Source organism: Quercus suber, unplaced genomic scaffold, assembly GCF_002906115.3.
Source record: "Quercus suber isolate HL8 unplaced genomic scaffold, Cork oak 2.0 scaffold_32, whole genome shotgun sequence".
In the NCBI taxonomy this organism is placed as follows: domain Eukaryota; kingdom Viridiplantae; phylum Streptophyta; class Magnoliopsida; order Fagales; family Fagaceae; genus Quercus; species Quercus suber.
Window position 1 is genome coordinate 1,748,722 of NW_027069497.1, and position 7,565 is coordinate 1,756,286.

Consider the following 7,565-nt stretch of genomic DNA (forward strand, 5'->3'; position numbering starts at 1 on the left):
TGTGGAGTGTATATATATCAAATAATTCATAATGAATACCTATCATATGGTTTTTTTTCCCTCTATTATTTTCTTCTTCTTCCAGTATGTATTTGTTTACTCTAATTTTTTTTTTCCCATTAATTGAATAGGTTTTGTGTATTTTTTGTCTTTTGTTTAACCTAATTTGCTAAAGTTTTATCCAATTTATATGATCATGGTTTGAGAATCAATCATTAAGGATCCGTTTGGATATAACTTATTTTGCTGAAACTGAAAACTGAAAATTGAAAACACTTTAGTAAAATAAATTTAAATGTGTGAATAGTACCATGTGACCCATTTTTAATGAAAAAATTGCTAAAAAGTGGAATTTGTAGAACCCATGAACAGTGCACCCGATAGTACTGTGGGAACCATTTTTAATGAAAAAATTGCTAAAAAGTGGAATTTGTGGGACTCGTGAATAGTGCACGGGTGCACTGTTCACGGAAGACTTAGTCAAATGTTGCGGCTGAACCAAAAAAAGAAAAAAAGAAAAAAGAAAAAAGGGCAAAACGCGAAAGAACAAACGCAGACGCAGCTTTCAGCCCAATTTTATAACATGGGTTCCAATTGTGATATGTTGCTTTCATCCTCTCAATTTTGATTAGAGAACAATTTTCTTTTTAGCGTATTATTAAGCATGTCTTGATATAATTTAATGATAAATTTTCCATAACAATTTGATTTTTTTTTTTTAATTGAAATAGCATTGGCTGACTATTAGAGTTATACACTTTGACCTATAAAAGAAGGCAATTTGTCCATTTAGTCTTTATATATATATATATATATATATTATAAATCATTAAATATGGTTTGATATGATTTTTATCAATCATTAAATTTTCTAATAAAGAACAATGACAAATAGGAATAAGGATACACTAAAAATATAGTATACAAAGAAGTATTCAACAATCTCCCAATGATACAATATATATAGGTATTATCATTTTTTTTTTGAGCCCTACAAACACATTTTTGGTCGCTAAAAGCTTTCTTAGTAGATTAATATACTATGAAAATACATTAGATCCTTTGATATCTTTATATATTAAGAAAATTTTGAAATCATTTTTATGGGAAATAAAAAAAAAAAATTGTCAAAAATCAGTTACGTTTTTTAAGAATTTTCCCATAAAAACTTTCTAAAATGTTCACTAAATCAATATAGACATAAATAGAAGTAAATGTTAATAAGACATTATTTTTTGTATAAATATTTTTTTTTTGAGCCCTACAAACACATTTTTGGTCGCTAAAAGCTTTCTTAGTAGATTAATATACTATGAAAATACATTAGATCCTTTGATATCTTTATATATTAAGAAAATTTTGAAATCATTTTTATGGGAAATAAAAAAAAAAATTGTCAAAAATCAGTTACGTTTTTTAAGAATTTTCCCATAAAAACTTTCTAAAATGTTCACTAAATCAATATAGACATAAATAGAAGTAAATGTTAATAAGACATTATTTTTTGTATAAATCAAAATCTCAAATGGAAAATGGTAGAATGTCGTTTATAAAAACTAGCCTCATCGCACATGCTCCACACGTGCATGAGGCATTTTTTTTTAAGTTTAGTGTCATAATTTTCTATTCAACTCAATTTGAGATTTAAGTGTATGTTTGATCATATTTCTCAAATGTATAATATGATCAAATATACACTTAAACCTCAAATTGAGATGAATAGAAAATTATGACACTAAACCAAAAAAAAAAAGCCTTATGCATGCTCTCCATGCATGCAATGAGGCTAGTAATAATTATTTATTTCATTATTTTTTATTTGATAAAATATATATTCTATAAATTTATGATAAAACTGTGCAACGCATAGGCCTTTAACTCAAGGGAGTTAATTCCATACCGTATCAGCTGGTACGACCAAAATTTTTTGTATCAGTGACTAAGTCGGTATAGAAATGGGTATGTTTCATTCCGGTTAAAATGCCGGCTTGTACCAGGTCATTTCGGCCATACCGGGGTATATATCGGATTTTGGTTAGAATATTAGTACAGGACTGAAATAGAAAAAACTTAAGTTTCAGATCTGAAACTAATGTGGTTCGAATAAATAGTCTTGACCTTGACGCTAGGCGTCCGATTTACCTCACGATCTCTTCTTCACTCTAAGTTGAGAACCCATAGATTCTTCTTTATCTTGCTAGGAGTTTGCCATTTTTTCCTATTGTTATCAAGAGCTTAGATCACAAAGATCAAAGGTGACAATTTCCACAGACGACGACAATTGTAGGAGCCCAACATATCCCAAGGCCCACTTAGAATAGTGAAGTTAGGTGTTTTTGGCCCAATGCAATTAATTCATTAGAGGGTGTGTTTGCAAAATCAACTTTAATGCATTACTGTGATCTAGATATGAAATTAGTGGAATTAAGGCTTATAAAGTAATAAAGAAAAGCACGAAATATGGATAAAACACTTCCTTGGGTTTGACTGAGGCAACGTTCATAAGGACTTTGTTGATACAGGATAATACTCTCTCACTTCTAATCCTTCTTCAATGATTCAACCCCTTTCCTAGAGGGATCCATTTCCTTTATATAGTCACTCTTATTGTATCTGGCCCTCCACCTGTACGTCTCAAGGTAGTATTTTGGATGCTTGTCCCATCAGAACTCTACTAGAGGTGGTAGAATGTGTTGTAAGCTATGGGATTGCTGTTTATGTGTCATTTCTTCATTAATGCGGCCAACTAAGTTAGTGCAGTGCATTGAATGCAGAGGTGATGGCTACTTTCCTCAGATTTTTCCCCTCTTCTTTACTTGCACGTCTCTATTGTCTTCCACGGTGCCTTGTTCTTTGGTGTAAGTGGCCAGTTGGAGAATTCTCGAGGTGCACTCGTTCCTTAGGCTCCTTGGACAATGGGTCTCTACGTCTTTCCTCCTTAGACCTTTGTCCACGTATTGGGCTCGGATTGGTGTGTGAATGGGTCTTTTGCCATCCCTGGGCCGGGCCCATGGGCTCTATGTTGTATTTGGATCCTTCCCTCCCACAATTATAAATGTGAAAAATTTAAGAGAATTATCTTTATTTTTCTTAAAGCAATATATAAAAGATTAAAATAATAGTGTTGTCAAAGTTGTTTAAAAAAAAAAAAAAACAGAAAGGATAGTGTTGTCAAAGTTAATAAACTAAAAGAACTATATATAAATTTAATGGACAAAAAATGACAATTCATTAAATTTATTAAATGTAAATTGTAATATTATTTTTTTCCTAAAAGAGTTAACAGGGGTTTAAGATCATGAAAAATCCGGTCACAACATCATGAGAAGTCATGAGACCTGTAGGACGTAAATTGTATGTTTTTTTTCCCCAACACCATGCTTAAATATCATGCCGAGAAAGCATGATAGCTAGTACTCTTGTTTGTGTGTAATATTACTTTTACTCAAACAAAAATTAAAAATAAAAAATTAATTGGTAATTTATTATATTAGGAGTTTTGTATAAATCCTTGAGAAGAACACAACAACTCATCCCAATGAATCCAATCCAACCCAAGAATTAGATTTTTTTTTTTTTTTTTGAATTTAGGGTTGGTTTAGATTTGGGTTGACAACATTTTAACTCCAATTATATACACACACTTTGTATTTTCAAACATAATTTAATTTTGTTAGTTTTATTTGTTTTGGTATTTATAGAATTAGTTTTGATAAAATTGAAAATTAAAATCAGTTGTTTAAATGAGAATCATTTGTTGAATAATTGGCTTAAATAGTTGAATAAAATCCAATTATTTTTGTGGGGCCTGAGAATTTGGCAACCCCGGCCCAATTTGTACCCGGCCCAAAGCCTATGCCAAGGAGAAGGAAATGCCCGAGGACGAAGTGTGAAAACCTAAATTGCCCAGGAGCCTTGTCGAGGACGACCCTGTCCTCAGCCAGCTAAGACCATAAGAGGCAGGAGTAACGAGTCACCAAAAATAGCCCTCTGGGGCATCTAAGGAGAAAGACCGAGTACAACACGTCGGCCGTGGAAAGGTGGCCGAGGAGCAAAGTCAGGGTTGAATTGTCACTTCCACATTAAATGCACATGATTGATGTTCAGGCATCATTAATGGGAAATGACCCTTGAGCAGTGCTGTCTCGGTTGCGGCAACTCATAGGGAGTTCTGGTAAGGTGGCTGATGGGACGGGTTGTCAGCGGAAGGCATGGATGATCAACAAGTGGAGGAGAGGGATCATTGAAGGAGGACTATATAAAGGGGGGGATCCCCATGGAAGGGGGACGACTAACAAGCTCCTCGAACTGAGCTGAAGACAGATTCTCGAGGATGGTTTCGGTTCGTCGACGTTTGATGGTGGAAAACACTACTTAAGGCGTTGTCCGCTCGCTAGGGCCTAGTTCTTGAACCCACTCTCTACAAATTCATTGTATTGGGCTAGCTGAGCTTGAGTCCACTTACTCAACAGTAGAAGTGCTCAAACTCGATCTCTACAATTGGTGCTGTCTGTGGGGAGAACTTGTGCACTAGAAAGCGCAATGGACAATCATTTCTAGGTTGCTAGTTTATAGAAGGTAGGCAGTTTTTCCTCACCACCAGCGACACCGATCCCGAATCCCATTTAAAAAAAAAAAAAACAAACAAACAATGACGCATTTGCTCAAGAAACGATTATTGTAGAAAAATAAAAGATTCAGAAAAAAAAAAAAGTGAATAAACGTTGCAGCCTTTTTATTAAATTTAAAAAAAAATATATGTATATATATATACACATTATACAAACAGAGGCTCAGACAGGCTTGTTTTAAAGCCAACTCTACAAATGAAGGCCAAATGGGCCTGTTCAAAAGCTAACCCTAGGAAGAAAGGCTGAGGCAGGCTTGTTTTAAGGCTACCAACAACCCCCGAGCTGGTGTGGGTGGTGCCGGTGAAAAGAGAGGAGCAGATGCAAAAGCCCTGATGGCCCCACCCCATGATATTCCCTTGATGCTCCCACAGCCTCATGATAGTTAAACATTGGAGGCAGCAACACCCGGGAACCGAATGTGACGTAATCTTGCGAGCCTTCATCGGCGGGTGATCTGGGTGCGGGTCACTACTAGCTTGAAGGGCAAGTACGGACGTGTACCGAAGAAAAGCATTATGTTCTTCATGGAACTCCCTCCTAACTGCCAGACACACTACCATCAGAATGACGCCCAAGCCCTACCGCACTAGAAGCCTGACACGAACTACAACCGCCATGGCTCTCGGTTGAGGGAGGCGGACCCCCATGTTTGCTCGATTTAAGGGTAAGAGCACCTTTGGCTTGCTTGACCTTGCCCTCATCCAAGGCCATCCCATTCCTTCAAGCCCTGATCACAATCCTGGCAAGGTTATCGAAGGGGCTTAAAGGGTTGAAGGATCATGTTTCCTGTTCAACTAAAGGGTTTGTGAAGTATGGAAGGACGATTCCCTTAGAAGAACTTATATAAAGGGCGAAGGTTGGTGGGAATTGGTCCACACAGAATTCGAAGGAAGTATTATCAGCGACATTAATCCTGACCAAATTCCAAAGAGGCCACCAACCGCTAGATCTGCATTAATCCACGAGGATATTAATAAGGGTGCGCCTTGCACACCGAAGCGTCAGGCACACAACTTGAACAGTCAAAAGACGCCTCGTAATCAAAGAGGGCAAATAATTAGAGCTAACAAGGGGTTACTGCCATGCATGAGGATAGAAATTTGAGCCGCCCCTGTCCAGGACAGCGCGTGACCAAGGGCCAAGTCTGAGGAATAACCCATTTCCGGTGAAGCGAGGCCGAGGCTATCGTCACGCTAAAAAGATTGAGGACCAATTCCTTCGCTCCAAGTAGAAGAGCATAAGCGTTAGACTGAACCAAGGTCTAGCATTGTCCTCAGACTTAAGTCTATGGGAAAACTAACCACTCCAAAAATACCTGGGTACTAGATTGAACCAAGGTCTTGCATGGTCCTCGGACTCAAACCTATGGGAAAACTAGTTACTTATAGAAGAGCATAAGCGTTAGACTGAATTAAGGTCTTGCATAGTCGTCGGACTCAAGCCTATAGGAAAACTAATCACTCCAAAAATACCTGGGTACTAGACTGAACTAAGATCTTGCATGGTCCTTGGACTGCATGGTCCTTGGACTCAAACCTATGAGAAAACTAGTTACTTACAAAAGAGCATAAGCATTAGACTGAACCAAGGTCTTGCATGGTCCTCGGACTCAAGCCTATAGGTAAACTAACTACTCCAAAAATACCTGGGTACTAGACTGAACTAAGATTTTGCATGGTCCTCGGACTCAAACCTAAGGGGAGGCTAGTTACTCACAGAGGGACATAAGTGTCATACAGAGCCAAGATTCTGCATGGTCCTTGGACTCAGGCCCCTGGAGAGACTTGCTATGTTCAGCAAAGGAATAAACAAACACAAGACCATGAGCATCACTTAAAGCATTCTAAGGCACATCGAACCTAGCCCCCTAGCACAGTCAACAACTAATGGCTTTCCTAAGCATTTTTTTACTGTTTACAGTATCTCATTCATGTGATGTGGAACCAATATTGTGGAATCGTTCCCTCAGCATTCAATCTGGCAAAAATAGGTCGTGGTGTTAAAGTGGCTCAATTATCGATCAAAATCCAAGTGGGAACCATTGCTAGGAGCTTTACATTTTTCGCTTGCCAATTTAGAATGAAAAACGTGCTGAGTTTTAGAGATTGTGAAGCTTATAATCAAAGCATAGGTTATATAAGTAGCCAAACTCATCGCAATGACAATAGACGCCAAGAAAAAAGAAAAGAAGATCCATGCATTCAGCTTAAAAAATAACATTACAGTGTTTTTAACCAAAACAAAATATACAGTGATAAATCAAGACAAAGAGGAAGGAAGACAAGGGCGGCGTAAGTCAATATAGTAAGGTGGCCCGACGAAATTATCCACCTCTTTAACTCGGTAGAAAGCTTGTCCTTGGGGGTCAGCCGAGAAGCTTCATCTGGTGCCTCAAAATCCTAGCTTGGAGGTGCAACATTGGAGGACTCCTTGTTGGCAAGGGTGACCTTGGGGTCAGTGGGAAGCTTCACCACGTCTTGGGGCACTACTGGGTTACCAGTTTCCTTGTCCCCTAACGCCTCTTGGTGCCTAGTCTCCTTAGCGGGCTTGTCAGTTGACATTGGATCATCAGCAGCACTGGCTTGGCCTTCATCCGTCGCTCGTAGGGCTGAGCCCGCTTCAGAGGCGACGAAGGCAGCCTCGTGAATTGCAAGGGGGTAGTACACCCTTTCGACCCTCTTAAGCTTGGATGAGACCTCGACCCTCACCTGATTGAGGGCTTCACTCTAAGTCTGGGAGTAGTAGTGCCTGCATACCTCAGGGACTTGAGCCTTGTGGGCAGCCTCGGTCTTAGTTACCCCCTCAGCAAAGGCCTCTTCCTCCGCTTGCTCTTTGGAGCGCTTAGCATCCATCCTCGCAAACTCAGCTTCTTCTTTCGGCCTCAAGGCCTCGTCCCTAGTATACTCGGCGACGCCTCGGGCCCCCACTGCCTCA